This window comes from Balaenoptera physalus (assembly GCF_965194825.1).
Source record: "Balaenoptera physalus genome assembly, chromosome: 1".
Lineage (NCBI taxonomy): Eukaryota > Metazoa > Chordata > Mammalia > Artiodactyla > Balaenopteridae > Balaenoptera > Balaenoptera physalus.
The window spans coordinates 181322425-181342008 of record NC_138882.1 but is presented as its reverse complement, the minus strand read 5'-3'; the positions used below and the strand labels follow the sequence as shown (position 1 = coordinate 181342008).

Below are 19584 nucleotides of genomic sequence, written 5' to 3'. Positions count from 1 at the left end.
GGCCCCACCCGGAGCCGATAAGTTGGCTCAAGGCTCCGCTGACCCGGAGGGCGGAGGAGAAGCCCCGTGAGAGGTCAGGCCGTTCGGCCTGTTCCAGCCCCTCAGGCCACGGAGAGCTGCCCGGGCCCGGGCGGGAGGTCACTACGGCGGCTGGGGACGCGGGCTCCAGGAGCCTGGGTGGCCGCCCGAGGTGGGAGGTGTGGAGATGCAGCCCCGAGGAGTTTGGGGTCGGGTTGGCAGGTGGCAGGAGAGTTGGGGAGCTCTGCGAGTTGAAGCATTATGCAGGGCGCAACCTTGGGCTGGAGGCTGGAAATTCTCCTCCCTCGTGTCACATCTTTCGCACGGGGCGTGCAGCTTGGCCTGGAGGCCACATTCCTCCTCTGCTGAATCAAAAGTGCCCTCTAAGAAGGTCATCGGGAGCATTTTATAGGTACTGTCAGACTCTAATGTGAGTTGCTGTCATTCCCGACTTGTAACGTGGTTTATAGGCATCAGAGTAGCCTGGGGCCTGAAATCCGAAACATAGTGATGGTGATCTGGAATTAGAATTGCCTTGGAAAGTAAGATAGTGATTGGTAACTTTTCAGCCCTTAGTGTAGCTCGGTGTAGCCTTTTAACATGTGCTCAGGGACGACACAAAAATTATGAAGTCACTGCTTGGAGGGGAGAGGGAAAGAGGGAAACTCACTTACTAAGTGCCAGACTCTGTGCTTGGTGTGCAACTTAATACATTATTTAATACAAGTCATGAAATTGAGAGTCAAGTGAAGGGATTTGCCCAGGGCCTAATCAATGGCAAAGTTGGGAATTTAATCCAGGTTTTCTGGTTTCAAGTACCATACATTTCTTCGATACTAATTTTTATTATCTAATTTTGATATTTTTGTATGGAAATCTTAAAAAAGTATTTAAGAGGATTTAGGATTGTGCCCTTGAATGAAAATATTGGAAAAGAAATTTCCAATTGTAAGGTCCATGAGAGCAGGGATGTTTTCTGGTTCATTCACTGCTGTATCCTCAGCTCCCAGAAGAGTGGTTAATAAAAGATGTTAATAAAAGTGCTTAATAAAACATGTTGAGAATGAGTCAGTAAATGAAGAAATTTATCACAGCTACCTCTTTATCCTCGAATTCACCACTTACCGGCTGTGTGATTTAGGGCAAGTAATCTAACCTCTCTTGTGCCTGCTTACTCATTTGTAAATTGGCAATAATATTGCTATCTCACAGAGTTGTTTTGAGGATTAAATGAGTGAGTTTATGTAGAGGCTTCCTAAACTATGAAATGAGGATAAAGAGATAGATTTACCTAAAAGGATTATGAAGACTGAAGGACAGAAAAGTACACAAGATACTTGCACAATGCCTGGCACTTACTATATATTCAGTAAATGGTGGTAGTAATAATTGTTGATATTGATACTGTGCCAGTGATGATCACCTGAGGCAGTAAGTAGTGTGTGTCGTTCATGAGTGGGACATTGGTGGGGCATACACAGGTGGAATAATTAAATGAAGCATGGTGATATATGATTACAGATAAAAACTAAAATAAGTTATTCAGACTTTTTGCTTATTATTATAAATCAAGTAAATGGAGTGGTGGGTTGGGGGAAGTGGGTCTTTAGTAGAGCTTTGGTTAATGACTTGGACTTGGATAGTCAGGGAGAGTGGAAGAACTTGAGCAGAGGCTGGTTGAACTTTTATGGAGGAGGAATTGAAGCACGGAGAGGTTAAGTGGCTAGGAGTGGAGGAGCTGGGGTTAGAACCAGGCATTCTAATTTCAGCACCCGCCTACTCCCTAAACAAGGCTGGTTTGGGTGGAGTCAGAATTGTGAATTACCTTAGAGAGATTCTACTTTATCTTGAAGGCTTTTGAGTTGGCTTTGGCTTTTTCACATGCATTCTGCATATTCAACACCTCTGTCTTAAAAATCTATTGGGACTTCCCTGGTGGCGCAGTGGTTAAGAATCTGCCTGCCAATGCAGGGGACATGGGTTCGAGCCCTGGTCCGGGAAGATCCCACATGCCGCGGAGCAACTAAGCCCATGCACCACAACTACTGGGCCTGTGCTCTAGAACTCGTGAGCCACAACTACTGAGCCTGTGTGCCACAACTACTGAGCCTGCGCTCTAGAGCCCGTGAGCCACAGCTACTGAAGCCCGCGCGCCTAGGGCCCATGCTCCGCAACAAGAGAAGCCACCGCGATGAGAAGCCCACGCACCGCAACGAAGAGTAGCCCCAGCTCACCACAACTAGAGAAAGCCCGCGAGCAGCAACGAAGACCCAACACAGCCAAAAATTTAAAAAAAAAAAAAAAATAAAAATCTATTACTTTCTGCTCCCAGGGCTCAGTAAGTCGAGGCTAGTAGGGAATCATGAGATGGTTTTAAGTAACAAATATGTACTGAGCTATGGGCCAGTCAGTGGGCAGATAGGGAAACAGAAGGCATTTCAGTGCCCTCAACAGGGAACTTATGTGATGTAAATGGAATTTTGGTATGATTGTCCTGGCAGTGTTTTATATAGAACAAATCAGGAGTAGAGGAGGCTAACAGTACTGTGAATGTGAAGTGATAAAAGTCTGAACTGTTAGACCAGAAAGGAATGGGTCTATTTGAGAAACTTCAAACTTTTTCCCCCATTTATAAAAAGGAGATAGTAATACCCACCTCCTGGGCCAGCACAGTGCCAAGTACATAGTAGGAACTCAATAAATGGTATTTTCTTTATCTTCTCTCCAACTGGGTTAACTTTGCCTCATTTCATTTGTTATAAAGATGACTCCAAGGTTAGAACTTAAGTGGTGATGTCATTGATCAGAATTTGGAAGTAAAGCAGGAGGGGTGCATGTGCACCTCATTATACTAAGTTACATATAAGACTTAGTAACTGATCATGTGAAGTGGCAGGAGAGAGACTGTAGTGAGAAAAAAGCTCATAATTTTGATTGTTTTTCTGCTTACATGGTTGAATTTGTTTGAGAATGATAATGAGGTTGAGAAGAAGTTTTTAATTTTGAGGGAGAAGCTGAGTTCAGATTTTGAGGGGGTTGTCCCTGAAGTAATGGACGTAGAGAAAAGGCATATGAGAAATGAAGCATGGAAGTGTAATTTTGGGGGACTTTCGTTTAAGAGGTATTTGAGACTATGGAATGAACACTTTTTTTTTTTTTTGGCTGCCTTCGATCTTAGTTGTGGCATTCAGGATCTTTCGTTGTAGCACGCGGGCTTCTCTCTAGTTGTGGCGCATGGGCTCTAGAGTCTGCGGGCTTAGTTGCCCCGCGGCATGTGGGATCTTAGTTACCCGACCAGGGATTGAACCTGCATCCCTTGCATTGGAAGGCAGATTCTAAACCACTAGATCACCAGGGAAGTCCCTGGAATGAACAGTCTTCTGTAGTGAGTGTGTTAGTTCCTATTCCTATAGGCAGTGAGGTTTTAGAACTCTTTAAACATCTTTGGCTGCTTGCTTTTCTAGTACTTCAAAATGGAGATGGAGACTCAGGAACGGCAGCCTGCCATAATAAGATAGAGGTTTTGTAGATGTAGGCAGGGAAGAAGGGCCAAGGCAGGCTTTCAGCTGCATATTGATAATTTCATGTTCTCTGGCTTCAGAGAGACTGAAGGGAGGTCAAGGTGAGACTGAAGGGAGGTCAAGGTGAATGGACAGCTCCCTTGGTGAGCACTTCTCTGTTTGGCACCTTATAACTAAGTGTTTTCATTCTTTTCCCACTGATTTGCCGAAAAATGACTATTTTAATCGCTCGTGTTTAGCCTAGATATGGTACAGCTGAGTTAAAGAGCCCTCATAAGCATGTACTTTAGGCACAAGTTGTTTTAAAAATTGTTCTTCAAAGATTTACTCTGAAGCTTGAGTAATGTTCTCATATGATTTTGTCCTGTAGGAAGAGCTACATTTATTTATAAATACCACCCCTCCTTTCCTATCATAGGGAAAGCAGTTTTATTTCCCCCATATTCTGGTTTTAAAATATCTATTTATTTGTGTATAATAGGAGTATGTGGGATAGAAGATTTCTAATATGGTTTGACCTGGTGTACTGAGCTCATTGACTCAAAGAAACAAAACAAAACACACGCCTCCCTATAATAGGCGCAATAGGCCATTGTTTGTTAAACATGTTTCTCTCTTCTTTCACTTCTTGTTCCTTTCTTTTCCTTTCTTCCCCTCACATTTTTCCTTTCTCCCTAGTTCATCCATAAGGTTTGAGACTAATGTCTTTAAAAAATAATAATAACATTGTTAGCATTTAAGAAGTTCCTAGGTGTTCTGTTTATTCTCCATCACATCACTAAATTCTTTTAAAGCTTTTTTAAAAAATTTATTTTGTTTTATTTTTGGCTGTGTTGGGTCTTCTTTGCTGTGCACCGTCTTTCTCTAGTTGCAGCGAGCGGGAGCTACTCTTTGTTGCAGTGTCTGGGCTTCTCGTTGCGGTGGCTTCTCTTGTTGCGGTGGCTTCTCTTGTTGCGGAGCACAGGCTCTAGGCGTGCGGGCTTCAGTAGTTGTGGCATGTGGACTCAGTAGTCGTGGCTCGCAGCCTCTAGAGCGCAGGCTCAGTAGTTGTGGCATATGGGCTTAGTTGCTGCGCGGCATATGGGATCTTCCTGGACCAGGGCTCGAACCTGTGTCCCCTGCACTGGCAGGCGTTTTTTTGTGTTTTTTTTAAACATCTTTACTGGAATATAATTGCTTTACAATGGTGTGTTAGTTCCTGCTGTATCACAAAGTGAATCAGCTATACATATACATATATCCCCATATCTCCTCCCTCTTGCGTCTCCCTCCCACCCTCCCTATCCCACCCCTCTAGGTGGTCACAGAGCACTGAGCTGATCTCCCTGTGCTATGTGGCTGCTTCCCACTAGCTATCTATTTTACATTTGGTAGTGTGTATATGTCCATGCCACTCTCTCACTTCGTCCCAGCTTACCCTTCCCCCTCCCTGTGTCCTCAAGTCCATTCTCTACGTTTGCGTCTTTATTCCTATCTTGCTCCGAGGTTCTTCAGAACCTTTTTTTTTTTTTTTTAGATTCCATATATATGTGTTAGCATATGGTATTTGTTTTTCTCCTACTGACTTACTTCACTCTGTATGACAGACTCTAGGTCCATCCACCTCACTACAAATAACTCAATTTTGTTTCTTTTTATGGCTGATTAATATTCCATTGTATATATGTGCCACATCTTCTTTATCATTCACCTGTCAATGGACACTTAGGTTGCTTCCATGTCCTGGCTATTGTAAATAGTGCTGCAATGAACATTGTGGTACATGACTCTTTTTTTTTTTTTTTAATTATCAATTTCTTTTTTTTTTTTAATTAATTTATTTATTTTTGGGTGTGTTGGGTCTTCATTTCTGTGCGAGGGCTTTCTCTAGTTGTGGCAAGCGGGGGCCACTCTTCATCGCGGTGCGCGGGCCTCTCACTATCGCGGCCTCTCTCATTGCGGAGCACAGGCTCCAGACGCGCAGGCTCAGTAATTGTGGCTCACGGGCCTAGTTGCTCCGCGGCATGTGGGATCTTCCCAGACCAGGGCTCGAACCCGTGTCCCCTGCATTGGCAGGCAGATTCTCAACCACTGCGCCACCAGGGAAGCCCACATGACTCTTTTTGAATTATGATTTTCTCAGGGTAGATGGCAGGCAGATTTTGAACCACTGTGCCACCAGGGAAGCCCCACTAATTTTTCTTAATAGCTCCTATCACCATCTGGAATTTGCAGTTTGTTTCTTTACTTGATTGTCCCTCCTCCCTAGAATGTAAACTTCGTGAGAACCAGAGACTGTTTTGTTCACTGTTGACCCCCAGCCCCTGGGATAGAGGAGGCATACAGTAACTATTGTTAAATGAATGATATGTGTTGCTGAGAATTTTGTAGCCTCTGTTCTCAGCCCGTATCTGCTACTCAGTGTCTTTATTAACTGAATGAATTAGCATTTAAATTTTAAAAGTCCAAGTAGGGTACATTTCATGTGAATTTCTGCCAGTTCACACTTTGACCATGTGTCCTTGTACTCTTGGAACTGTTACCAACTTTTAATTTCATCTGGGCATGTAAATTATTGTCAGTAATCTTAATAATAAAGTAGTATTAGAAATATTTGGGAGTAGTCAACCAAGAAACATAAACCAGAGAGCACTTTTTTATTTAAACAAGTAGAGCATGATGTTGGTTTAAGTGGTACTGCCAACGCCTTATTGCAGGAAATTAAAAAGGAGTGAAGAATATTACATTTTATGAATAGCATGTTCCATTAGTTTATGTGAATGCGTCATTAATGGTTTTTGCTAATTTTATGAATTTATTTTTGTTTTATCAGATTTATTGAATGCTCTGGTTTTCTTTCCCACTCTGCTCAAGGGCTGTGCCATTTATTGATATTTTCCTTGTACATACTGACTAGTTAGTCTTGTGTGTACCCACATGAATAAGACACACATTCTTGCTAATGAGAATAGGAATCATAGTATTGTGCTAACACAGGAGTCTTAATAGTTCTGGGACAGAGCTGATGCGCTCACCTTTGCTTGTCACTCGGACTGGATGGGAAGTTTTATCTATTTTCTGTTTCCCAGGGGAAATAAGATCCTAAGAGATGAGAAAATCAGAGTTGATGAGACTTATGGAGGTCCTTCCCTGCAATTTGAGAATATCTAAGCCCTGCGAGTGTAGGTCACAGAAGCATTGTCATTGCCCTTAGAGTGCTGTTACAACTCACTCTCGAATGCAGAAGGCCTGTGCTGGCAGGCTGTGACCTCATGACCAAGTTGATGTCTGTGTGGCAGAGGCTATGGCCCCAGATTTGCTGGAGGAAGCTTTGAGGAGAATCTCGCTCCAGTACTTTGTGAATTCATTTGGAGGCCTTGGGAATCCTTAATGTGAAAAAACTGTGAAATTGGCTATGTCCCTTCTCCCCCACATTTCACTCCCACTTTGAGACCAGAGTAAGGAATATCTAGTCTTTTTTTTTTTTAAATTAATTTATTTATTTTTGGCTGTGTTGGGTCTTAGTTGATGTGCGCGGGCTTTCTCTAGTTGCGGCGAGCAGGGGCTACTCTTCATTGTGGTGCACGAGATTCTCATTGTGGTGGCTTCTCTTGTTGCAGAGCATGGGCTCTAGGCACACGGGCTTCAGTAGTTGCAGCAGGCAAGCTCAGTATTTGTGGCTTGTGGGCTCTAGAGCATAGGCTCAGTAGTTATGGCACACGGGCTTAGTTGTTCCGCGGCATGTGGGGTCTTCCCGGACCAGGGCTTGAACCCATGTCCCCTGCATTGGCAGGCGGATTCTTAACCACTGCACCACCAGGGAAGTCCCAGGAATATCTAGTCTTAATAATCCATGTATTGGCCAGAAAATCTAAAAGAGGGGAAGGAGATGTCATGGTTGGGAGAGGGGTTGACCAATGCCATGATACTTTCCTGAAAAAGGCTGTTCTTGCAAGCCAGGTGTATTAAGCATGAGGAAAAATGCAAGCCATGGACATTTATAAGCAGCTCCTAGAATGTATTCCATTTAATGGACTGTGGTAGCATTCACATGCCTTTCCTTTTCTTTTGCCTGATTTTTTGCATTAGAAATAAATGTACCAATAATTACCTCTCTGTGCCTCAGTTTCCTCAACTATAAAATGGTAGTTGTCTACAAGTGATGATAAAATGAGATAATCTCTGTACAGTGGTTAGTACATTACCTGTACTTGGTAAATACTAGCTGCAGGCATGTGAATGAAGGATAGCAGTTATAAGTTAAAATAACACATTTGCTCCTATCACGGCTATTGTGGGTGGTATGGAAGTCCGACAATTGGTATTCCAGTTTTATATACATAGTAGTAATAATTAATGTATACTTCTCTAAGCAATTTAATACCAGGCATTGTGGAAATCTCGGGGGAGGGGTGCACAGGTGAATAGGCACTGGGCCTACCCTTGAGGGGCTTACCTTCTTGAGGAATGTGAAAAGGAGGTGGAGACTTCGGAATTCCATCTTAGAGAATTCCATCTTAGGTGTTTAGTAGGTGGACCGGGTGGAGGTCTGCATTTCAGGTCTCAGAAACTGTCCAGGCCTCATCCCAGAGGAGAGAGAGACTTTGGCTCCTTTGGGGAGTGATGATAATGGCTACCATTTATTGAGCACTTACCATGTGCCAGACACTGTGCTAAGCATGTTACATTATCTCATTTAATCCTCATAGTCTTGAGGGGTATTTTCCCTCAATTTTTTTTTAATTGTGATAAAATACAAATAAAATTTACCATTTTATGGGGGGGATAAATTAGGAGTTTGAGATTAACATATACACACTACTATATATAAAATAGATGAACAACAAGGACCTACTGTATAGCACAGGGAACTATATTCAATATCTTGTAATAACCTATAATGGAAAAGAACCTGAAAAAGTTATATATATATATACACGCATATATATACACACACATATATATATATATAAAACTGAATCACTTTGCTGTATACCCAAAACTAATACAACGTTGTAAATCAACTATATTTCAATAAAATTTTTAAAATTTTAATTTAAATTAAAACATTTTTAAATTGACCATCTTAACCGTCTTTAGGTGTACCACTAAGGGGTATTAAATATGTTCACAGTGCTGTACACTCATTACCATCATCTATCTCCATAACTCTTCATCTTGTAAAACTGAAACTCTGTACCCAGTTAACAATAACTCTCTACTCCTGCGCATACCTTCCAGCCCCTGGCAACCACCACTCTACTTTCTGTCTCTGTGATTTTGACTACTCTTAAGTACCTCATGTAAGTAGAATCATACAGTATTTGTCTTTTTGAGATTGGCTTATTTTACTTTGTATAATGTCTTCAAGGTTTACTCTATTTATTTATTTAGGCTGTGTTGGGTCTTCCTTGCTGCGCGTGGGCTTTCTTTAGTTGCGGCTGGTGGAGGCTACTCTTTGTTGTGGTGTGTGGGCTTCTCATTGCAGTGGCTTCTCTTGCTGTGGAGCACGGGCTCTAGGCCCGTGGGCTTCAGTAGTTGTGAGTCGTGGGCTCAGTAGTTGTGGCACATGCTCTGCGGCATGTGGGATCTTCCCGGACCAGGACTCGAACCCGTGTCCCCTCCATTGGCAGGCAGATCCTTAACCCCTGTGCCACCAGGGAAGCCCGTTGTGGCTGTACCATTTTACATTCTTACTTACACTGCACAAGAGTCCCAGTTTCTTCACATCCTCAACAACATTTGTTCTTTTCTTTTAAAAAAATTTTTTTAATAGTAGCCATCCTAATCAATGTAAGGTAGTATCTCATTGTAACTTTGATTTGCATTTCTCTAATAATTAGTGATGTTCAGTGCATCTTTCCATATACTTATTGGTCATTTGTATATCTTCTTTGGAGAAATGTCAGTTCAAGTCCTTTGTCCATCTTTTTTTTTTTTTTTAATCATTTATTTTTGGCTGCGCTGGGTCTTCGTTGCTGCGCACAGGCTTTCTCTAGTTGTGGCGAGCGGGGGCTACTCTTCGTTGGGGTGTGCGTGCTTCTCATTGTGGTGGCTTCTCTTGTTGTGGAGCATGGGCTCTAGGCGTGCGGGCTTCAGTAGTTGTGGCATGCGGGCTCAGTAGTTGTGGCTCACGGGCTCTAGAGTGCAGGCTCAGTAGTTGTGGCGCACGGGCTTAGTTGCTCCACGGCATGTGGGATCTTCCTGGACCAGCGTTTGAACCCGTGTCCCCTGCATTGGCAGGCAGATTCTTAACCACTGTGCCACCAGGGAAGCCGTCTTTGTCCATCTTTGAATTATTTTTGTTGTTGTTGCATTTAGGATTTCTCTATATATTCTTTTTTAGAATATTTATTTATTTATTTATTTTTGGTTGCATTGGGTCTTTGTTGCTGCGCGTGGGCTTTCTCTAGTTGTGGTGAGCGGGGGCTACTCTTTGTTGCGGTGCGCGGGCTTCTCGTTGCGGTCACAGGCTTCTAGGCGTGCAGGCTTGTAGTTGCAGCACGCGGGCTCAGTAGTTGTGGCTCTCCAGCTCTAGAGCACAGGCTCGGTAGTTGTGGCACATGGGCTTAGTTGCTCTGCGGCATGCGGGATCTTCCTGGACCAGGGCTTGAACCTGTGTCCCCTGCACTGGCAGGCGGACTCTTAACCATTGTGCCACAAGGGAAGTCCCATCTCTATATATTCTTGATATTAATCCTTTATCGGATCTGTGATTTGCAAATATTTTCTCCCATGTATGTGGGATACCTTTTTGCTCTGCTGGTATTATCTTTTGGTGCACAAAATTAAAAAATTTTTATGAAGTCCAGTTTGTCAATTTTTTCTTTTGTTGACTGTGCTTTTGGTGTCTGAGCAGCAAAAATCTCGTTTCTCATCTACTCTCATACTGACAGTACTTCTGATGGCAGATGTGTTGGTTTTCCACACCAAGATATTCTCTGACACCAGCTGGGTGCTCCATTGCACAATTCAATTCTGACAATAACAGGATAGCACAGACCCTATGAGTTAAGGGCTTAGTCCCCTAAGACTCTCACTTCAGATGCCAATCAGAAGTCCAGATTGTTACCTACGCTTCTGACTGACTGGCTATGAATCAGAGGTTCCCATGATTCCCTCTTAGGGTTCAATAATTTGTTAGAATGGCTCACAGAGCTCGGGAAAACAGTTTGTTTAGTAGATTACCAGTTTATTACCAAGGATACTAAAGAATCTGAATGAACAGCCAGATGAAGAGATACATTTGGTGAGGTCCTGAAGGGTCCCAAGCCAGGAGCTTCTGTTTCTGTGGAGGTGGGGTGCACCTCCCTCCTGGCATGTAGATTTGTTCACCATCCTGGAAGCTCTCAGAACCCCATACTTTTGGGATTTTTTGGAAGCTTCATAATGAAGGCATGATTAATCATTAGCTCAGTCTCCAGCCCCTCTCCCCTTCTTGGAGGATGGGGGATGAGGCTGGAAATTCCAAGCGTGACTTGGTCTTTCTGGTGATCAGCCCTCATCCTGAAGCCATGCAGGAGCCCATCAAGAGTCGCCTCATTAGAGTAAAAGACACGCCTATCACCCAGGAAGTTCTAAGGGATTTAAGAGCTCTCTGCCAGGAACTGGAGGCAGAGACCGATATATGTATTTGTATGATTTCATATCCAAGAAATCATTGCCAAATCCAATGTGATGATGCTTTTGCCCTGTGTTTCCTCTTAGAGTCTTACAGGTTTTTGAGCTGTATTCAGTTAATTTTTGTATATAGTGCCAGATAAGGAGAGTCTGATTTCATTTTTTTTGCATGTGGATATCCAGTTTTCCCAGAACCATTTGTTGAAAACACAGGCCTTTCCCCACTGAATGGTCTTGGCACCCTTGTCAAAAACCATTTGACCATATATGCAAGGGTTTATTTCTGGGCTGTCTATTCCATTGGTCTATCTGTCTGTCTTTATGCCAGTACTACACTGTTTTTTTTTTTTTTTTGACCATGCCGTGCGTTTTCAGAGATCTTAGTTCCCTGACCAGGGGTTGAACCCGGGCCCACGGCAGTGAAAGCTCTGAGTTCTAACCACTGGACCACCAGGGAATTCCCAGTACTACATTGTTTTGATAACTGTAGCTTTGTAGTAAGTTTTGAAATCAGGAAATGTGTCTCTTGGTTTGTTCTTTTTCAAGATTATTTTGGCTATTCAGGGTCCCTTGAGATTCCATATGAATTTTAGGATGGGTTTTATATTTCTGCAGAAAATATCATAGGATTTTGATAGGGATTGCATCGAATCTGTAGCTCCCTTTGGATAGTATTGACATCTGGTAGCAAATAATATTCTATGGTATGGATATACCACATTTTGTTTATCCATTTATCAGTTGATGGACATTTAGGTTGTTTACACTTTTTCGCTCTTATGAATAATGCTGCTGTGACCAAGTATACCAGTTTTTATATGGACATATGTTTTCATTTCTCTTGGGTATGTTCCTAGGAGTGGGATTACTGGATTGTATGGCTCTTTGTGTAGCATTGAGAAAAACCATTAAATGTTAAGCTGAAGAGTGACGTGGTTGAATGTCTGATTTCAGAAAGATCCCTGAAGTATTATGAGAATGAATTGGAAAGGGCCAGAATGAGGGCAAGGGATGTATTAGTATATTATTGCAAAGTCATGTCATAAGTGAAATGATCAGGTTAGAGGAACCCAGAACTAAGATGGGGGCAGAAGAAGTGGAATGGAGACAGATGTAATGGTGACAGTACAGCAGTAATGTTTACAGAACTTGAAATGCAGGCTCACGAGCAGGAGTCGTCAGGGTGATGTCAAACCTACGTAAATGGAGAGTGGAATTGCGGTTGACAAGTAGGAGAGGCAGGAGGGGAGCCCAAGTAACATTTTGCAGTTTATTAATTTCTGTTATGTCTTGAGATTTGTCACTGGGTATATGCAGCTCAGTCAACAGAGATGAAAGTTAATGCTTTGCCATGCATTCATCTTCATGAAAAGAAAGGGTTTGGCCTTGTTCCTTCCTTGCTAAGAAAGTAGGACAGTAAATGATTTAGCAGCTGACCTACCTTAGAATTAACCAGCAGGTTTTGTGTATTCATCTGCTAATCAATTACATGTAGTTAAATTGATTGTTTAAGACCATTTTAATTTTAAAATAATACTATACTGGTCAACTAATCTATAACAAAGGAGGCAAGGATATACAACGGAGAAAAGACAGTCTCTTCAATAAGTGGTGCTGGGAAAACTGGACAGCTACATGTAAAAGAATGAAATTAGAACACTCTCTAACACCATACACAAAAATAAACTCAAAATGGAGTAGAGACCTAAATGTAAGACAAGACACTATAAAACTCTTAGAGAAAAACATAGGAAGAACACTCTTTGACGTAAATCACAGCAAGATCTTTTTTGATCCATCTCCTATAGTAATGGAAATAAAAACAAAAATAAACACAAATGGGACCTGATGAAACTTAAAAGCTTTTGCAAAGCAAAGGAAACTACAAACAAGACGAAAAGGCAACCCTCAGAATGGGAGAAAATATTTGCAAACGAATCAATGGACAAAGGATTAATCTCCAAAATATATAAACAGCTCAAGCAGGTCAATATTAAAAAAACAAACAACCCAATCAAAAAATGGGCAGAAGACCTAAATAGACATTTCTCAAAGAAGATATATAGATGGCCAAGAAGCACGTGAAAAGCTGCTCAACTGCTCAACATCACTAATTATTAGAGAAATGCAAATCAAAACTACAGTGAGGTATCACCTCACACCAGTTAGAATGGTCATCATCAGAAAATCTACAAACAACAAATGCTGGAGAGGGTGTGGAGAAAAGGGAACCCTCTTGCACTGTTGGTGGGAATGTAAATTGATACAGCCACTATGGAGAACAGTATGGAGGTTCCTTAAAAAACTAAAAATAGAATTACCATATGACCCAGCAATCCCACTACTGGGCATATACCCAGAGAAAACCATAATTCAAAAAGGCACATGCGGTAGCACAGGGAGATCAGCTCGGTGGTTTGTGACCACCTAGAGGGGTGGGATAGGGAGGGTGGGAGGGAGGGAGACGAAAGAGGGAAGAGATAGGGGAACATATGTATATGTATAACTGATTTACTTTGTTATAAAGCAGAAACTAACACACCATTGTGAAGCAATTATACTCCAATAAAGATGTTAAGGAAAAAAAAAGGCATATGCGGGACTTCCCTGGTGGCACAGTGGTTAAGAATCCGCCTGCCAATGCAAGGGACATAGGTTCGATCCCTGGTCTGGGAAGATCCCACATGCCACGGAGCAACTAAGCCTGTGCGCCACAACTGCTGAGTCTGCGCTCTGGAGCCCGTGAGCCACAACTACTGAGCCCACGTGCCACAACTACTGAAGCCCGCGCGCCTAGAGCCCGTGCTCCGCAACAAGAGAAGCCACTGCAATGAGAAGCCCACGCACCACAACTAAGAGTAGCCCCCACTCGCTGCAACTAGAGAAAGCCCGTGCGCAGCAACGAAGACCCAACGCAGCCAAAAATAAAAAAAAAAAACAAAAAAAACAAACAGACACATGCACCCCAATGTTCATTGCAGCACTATTTACAATAGCCAGGTCATGGAAGCAACCTAAATGCCCATCGATAGACGAATGGATAAAGATGTGGTACATATATACAGTGGAATATTGCTCAACCATAAAAAGGAATGAAATTGGGTCATTTATAGAGGCGTGGATGGATCTAGAGACTGTCATACAGAGTGAAGTAAGTCAGAAAGAGAAAAACAAATATCGTATACTAACGCATATATGTGGAACCTAGAAAAATGGTACAGATGAACTGGTTTGCAGGGCAGAAATAGAGACACAGATGTAGAGAACAAATGTATGGACACCACGTGGGGAAAGTGGCGGGGGTGTGGTGGTGGTGGTGGGATGAATTGGGAGATTGGGATTGACATGTATACACTAATATGTATAAAATAGATAACTAGTAAGAACCTGCTGTATAAAAAATAAATAAAATTCAAAAATTCAAAAAAAAATACTATACTGAAAGAGGCCATTGAATAGTCATGCAAAAAGAAAGCAAATTACTGTTTTTCTTTAAGTATCAGTTCATCTGATAAATATGGGTTACCACAAAGTATTGGTGGCTCACCAAAAAGTGCCTTTTGGTAGCCTGTGTTTGCTAACTGATACCTCTCCGTTTCATGGAGTGATATCAATTAGGGTAAACTAAAATACTTCAAAGGTTTTTGGTTGTTTATAGGTTTGGGTTTCAAATTAGTACATGTTAATTATTGAATTAGTAGCCATATTTTGTTTGTTATATGTATTTATAAACAATGTTTGGGAGCAGAAATCCTTTTTCCATTTGCGGCAGCAATATGAATAATGGAACATTGTGATCTTCCTAGAGGAGAATTTTCTGTTAGTATTGTAGAATAATGTAATTAGGCACTATATGGAACTTGAAAACATATTTAAATTTTTGTTCTGGCTGTGGTTTTATGCTTTCCTAAAATGTGGCCTGAAACAGTTTATTAGTAAATATGCTGAATTGCTTTTTCTGGCAAGTGCATTTCAGTGTTGAATCCAAGGGAAAATACAAATATTTACTTATAAAAGTCGTTTGGTGTGGTAGTATTTTTACCACGGGCCATTGACCCACTATTGAAATGTTAGGGCATTGCTAGGTTGGATCCTGTTTATTTAAAGGCCAAGAGAGGGAAAGAGAGAGGAAGTTAACAATAATTGAATACCTGTTATGTGCCACCATATTTGGCACACTAATATATTATCCCTTTTTTACTCTCCTAGCAATTCAGTGAGGAAGTTTATATTATCTCTTTTTCAGCAAGAAAGATAATGCTCAAAGATACTTGTAGAAACTGAGAAGTTCATTTAAAAATCCACATGAAAATGTAAACAATCCAAAACAAAGTGATTTTTTTTTGTTTGTTTTGGCTGTGCCCTGAGGCATGCGGGATCTTAGTTCCCCAACCAGGGATGAACCCCTGCCCCCTGCAGTGGAAGTGCGGAGTCTTAACCACTGAACTGCCAGGGAAGTCCCCAAAGTGATTTTTTAAAAGAAAAAAACAAAGTTGGAAGACTAACATTACCTGATTTCAAGACTTACTGTAAAGCTTCAGTAAACAAGACAGTGTGGTGTTGGAGAAGGGATACACGTATAAATCGGTGAGATTGGCTAGTGTCTAGAAATAGACCCATAAATATATTGTTAATTCATTTTTGACACAGATGCCAAGACAGTTTAATGGGGAAAGGAAAATCTTTTCAAGAAATTGTGCTAGAATAACTGGGTATCCATAGAGAGAAAAAAAATGAACCTCATTATCACATATAAAAATTAACTTGAAGAATCACAGACATGTAAAAGCTAAAACTAAATATTTCTAAAAGAAAGCATAGGAGAAAAATCTTTGTGACCTTGAGTTCAAAAAGAGTCCTTAAAAAAGAAAAGATTTCTTAGGTCACAGAAAGCAAAATCACAAAGAAAAAAATTGATATGCTGGATTTGATCAAAATGTAAAACTTGCTCTTTGAAAGACACCATTAAGAGAACAAAAAAAGGCAAGCCACAGAATGGGAGAGAATATTTACAATACATATATCTGATAAAGGACTTGTTTCCAGAATAAAGAATTTTAAAATTTCATCATAAGAAGACAATCCATCTGAGAAAATTGGTTAAATGTTTGAAAAGATTCATTGCAAAAGAAGTTATACTAATGGCAAATAAGAACATGAAAAGATGTTAACATCAATGGGCGTTGGGGAAATGCAAATTAAAATCATAATGAGATACCCCTATACACCCATTAAAATAGTTTAAAAGACTGACAACATTAAAGTTTTCTAGGATGTGGAGCAACTGGAATTCTTGTACACTGTTGTTGGGGAAGTATAATGGCACAATCGTTTTGTAAAACTGGTAGTTTCTTATAAAGTTAAACATACCATCTATTCATTCTACTCCTGGGTATTTATTTACTCAGGAGAAATGAAAACATATGTTCACAAAAAGTCTTATATATATGTCCTTGAAAGGTGTCCTTGATAATCATAAAGTGAGAAAAGCAAATTTTTTTTTTTTTTTAAATTTATTTGTTATTTATTTATTTTTGGCTGTGTTGGGTCTTCGTTTCTGTGTGAGGGCTTTCTCTAGTTGTGGCAAGCGGGGGCCACTCTTCATCGCGGTGCGCGGGCCTCTCACTTTCGCGGCCTCTCTTGTTGCGGAGCACAGGCTCCAGACGCGCAGGCTCAGTAGTTGTGGCTCACGGGCCTAGTTGCTCCGCGGCATGTGGGATCCTCCCAGGCCAGGGCTCGAACCCGTGTCCCCTGCATTGGCAGGCAGATTCTCAACCACTGCGCCACCAGGGAAGCCCCCAGAAAAGCAAATTTTAGAACATCATGTGTGATAAACGATCCTACTTATATAAATGGAATGATAAACAATAAACTTAATCCAAATTACTTCTTGGAATGATAATGATGCTTGGTGGGGAGGATCATTAACTTTGCTCTTTTTATGATGTAAGGAAATAAACATGAGAACAATTTCTGTTCAAAAAATTATTTACTGAGTTCACTTGGTTCCTATAGTTGAGGACTATGAATAATCTTTAAATAAATATGTCAAGTCTAGTTTTGTTATTTAATAGGTTAGTTTAAATAAGCTTTTCACTAACTTTGAAATTACACTGGTAACTATTAATGAAGTTTCTCATTGATTGACAGGTTAATGGGATTTGCTCTTGGTGGACGTGATGTCCCATTGTTGCTTTCCTTGTTTGGCCCCAGTTGAATAACTTCCATGAATACATAGACTTACAGAATGATAGATTATTAGAGCTGGAAGGAGCCTTAGGGATTCATTTGGTCTAGTGGTTTTTAAATGTCTTCCAAAGTACCCTAGTGGTTGCCACTGGCGGAGGGGGACTAGGTACAGAGCAGAAAGGGAAGGCCAAGCAAATGGATTTCTAGTCAGGCTTTCAGCCCAGTCGCCTCCCCCTGCCCGAACAGAGCAACTCTACTTTGATCTGTTGTATTTATATATTTTCTGCATAAGATTTTATTTGGAAAAATAATTTGAATGCTTTGGAGGGAAAAAAGACTGATAACAGTGATTTCAACCCTTTCATTTAACAGGTTGGAAAAATGATGTCTGGAGAATTTGAGAAGTGTTTCCCAGGGTCTGTTCCTATAGAGTGATTTGTTTGGAACCTGTTTCTGTTCTGGATATTGGACAGATTTGTCCACGAGACTGCTGCTTTACAACTCCTCCTGGATTTACCCAGTCACTGGGGTCCCACACACTTGGGGCACACAAACACACACTCTCTCCATTCTCCTACCACTGACAAGTCAGTAACGTAGTTTGGACCTTGGTTTAAGATAACATTTCTGTTGAATGTGTTTGCTTCCTATTTCAGCTAGAGACCATTTCTAACTGAGAAATGGCTATCTAGAATCATATAACTTATATGTTACAACAAACAGGGGAGTTTATTTATCATGTTTTCAAAATGTGGTCTATAGAGCCCTAGAGTTTGTGGGGCCCATCTGGGGGGGACAAGTACGGGGTTCAGGAGGGTAGGGCCTGGATGCTACTTGGACTCCTCAAATAGCAGCTTAGTTTTATCTTTTGAATGTACTGGGCTTTCACAGAAGATTTCTCTGGAAGAAAGGCTTTCTGCTTTGAAAGAAAGAAGAGGAAGAAGGAAGGGAATTGTGTCCAGCCTCTCACTGTAAGGGTGAGGAAACTGAGGGCCTGCAGTGTTAACCTCCTTCAGCTGGAAAAGCAGTGTGTGGGACATTGAAAGAAGAGTCGGCCTTGGGAATTCCCTGGTGGTCTAGTGGTTGGGACTCAGTGCTTTGACTGCTGTGGCCCAGGTTCAGTCCCTGGTCGTGTACCATTTGGCACGGTGCAGCCAAAAAAGAAAGAGTGGGCCTTGAGCCGAGTGAGCTTGGGACAGTCTTCGGCTTCTTTGAGCCTCAGTTTCCTCTTCTGTAAATTTGGGATGCTAATCCCTACATGGTTTTGATGAAGCCCAGGATTAGGTAATAACCTAATGGTTGTGAAAGTATTTTATAAACTGTAAACCCCTAGACTGGGGGTGAAGTACCCCCTCACCCCCAGGGACATGTGGCAATGTTTGGTGCCATGTATGGTTGCCATACTGGGGGATGGGGGAGTGGGGGTACTGACACCTGGTGGGTCGCGGACAGGGATGCCGCTGAAACGACAGCATCCACGACAAAGGAATACCAGCCTCAAATGTCAGCAGTCAAGGTTGGTAAATCCTGCCCGTGACAAATGTAACTTCTCTAGACTTCTCATTCTTTAGGACTCCCCTGCCACAGCCCTGCCAGACTACACTCACCCAACACAGGGTCGAATATTCATACATATAGTACATCTGCACACACAGACTCTTTCAGCAACAAACATAATGGAAAATGAAGTGGAAAAAAAAAGAAAAAGGAACAAACAGAATAATTAGAATGACCTTTTTTTTTTTTTTATATTTGGCCACACCGCACGGCTTCTGGGATCCTAGTTCCCTGACCAGAGATTGAACCCGCGCCCTCAGCAGTGAAATCACGGAGTCCTAACCACTGGACCGCCAGGGAATTCCCTAGAATGACTTTAAAGGAAGCATAGCTTATAATTTTTAGGTCTTTTTTTTTTTTGACTAAATACATACTTGTTAAAAAAAAAAAAACTGTACTACTTAAAGTGAAAGTCCATTGGAATCTAGATAATGATTATTAACAATTTAACTTGTCATTTTTAAAAGAAGTGGAGAAAGTGAATTTGAAATGCTTTTTATTTTTAAAATTATTTATTTATTTATTTTTGGCTGCATCGTGTCTTAGTTGGGGCACTTGGGATCTTTCATTGCGGCGCGAGGGCTTCTCTCTGGTTTTGTGGCACGGGCTCCAGAGCATGTGGGCTCTGTAGTTGCGGCACATGGGCTCTCTAGTTGTGGCACGTGAGCTTAGTTGCCCTGCGGCATGATGGGATCTTAGT

General features: G+C 41.5%; 2 protein-coding genes and 1 long non-coding RNA gene across 4 annotated transcripts in view; 2 read left to right on the top strand and 1 right to left on the bottom strand.

The window, feature by feature from the left end:
• The window catches only part of LOC309655098, a 219636-nt gene extending 214775 nt beyond the window's left edge, over positions 1-4861 (bottom strand). Inside the window, exon 1 of the long non-coding RNA XR_014260619.1 lies at positions 4852-4861. This is a non-coding gene — a long non-coding RNA (uncharacterized lncRNA). The remainder of the gene's footprint in view (positions 1-4851) is intronic.
• NBL1 (NBL1, DAN family BMP antagonist) overlaps positions 1-19584 on the top strand; it is a 64087-nt gene that overhangs the window by 144 nt on the left and 44359 nt on the right. The gene's annotated exons all lie outside the window — the stretch shown is intronic.
• MICOS10 (mitochondrial contact site and cristae organizing system subunit 10) overlaps positions 1-19584 on the top strand; it is a 35948-nt gene that overhangs the window by 155 nt on the left and 16209 nt on the right. The window lies entirely within an intron of this gene.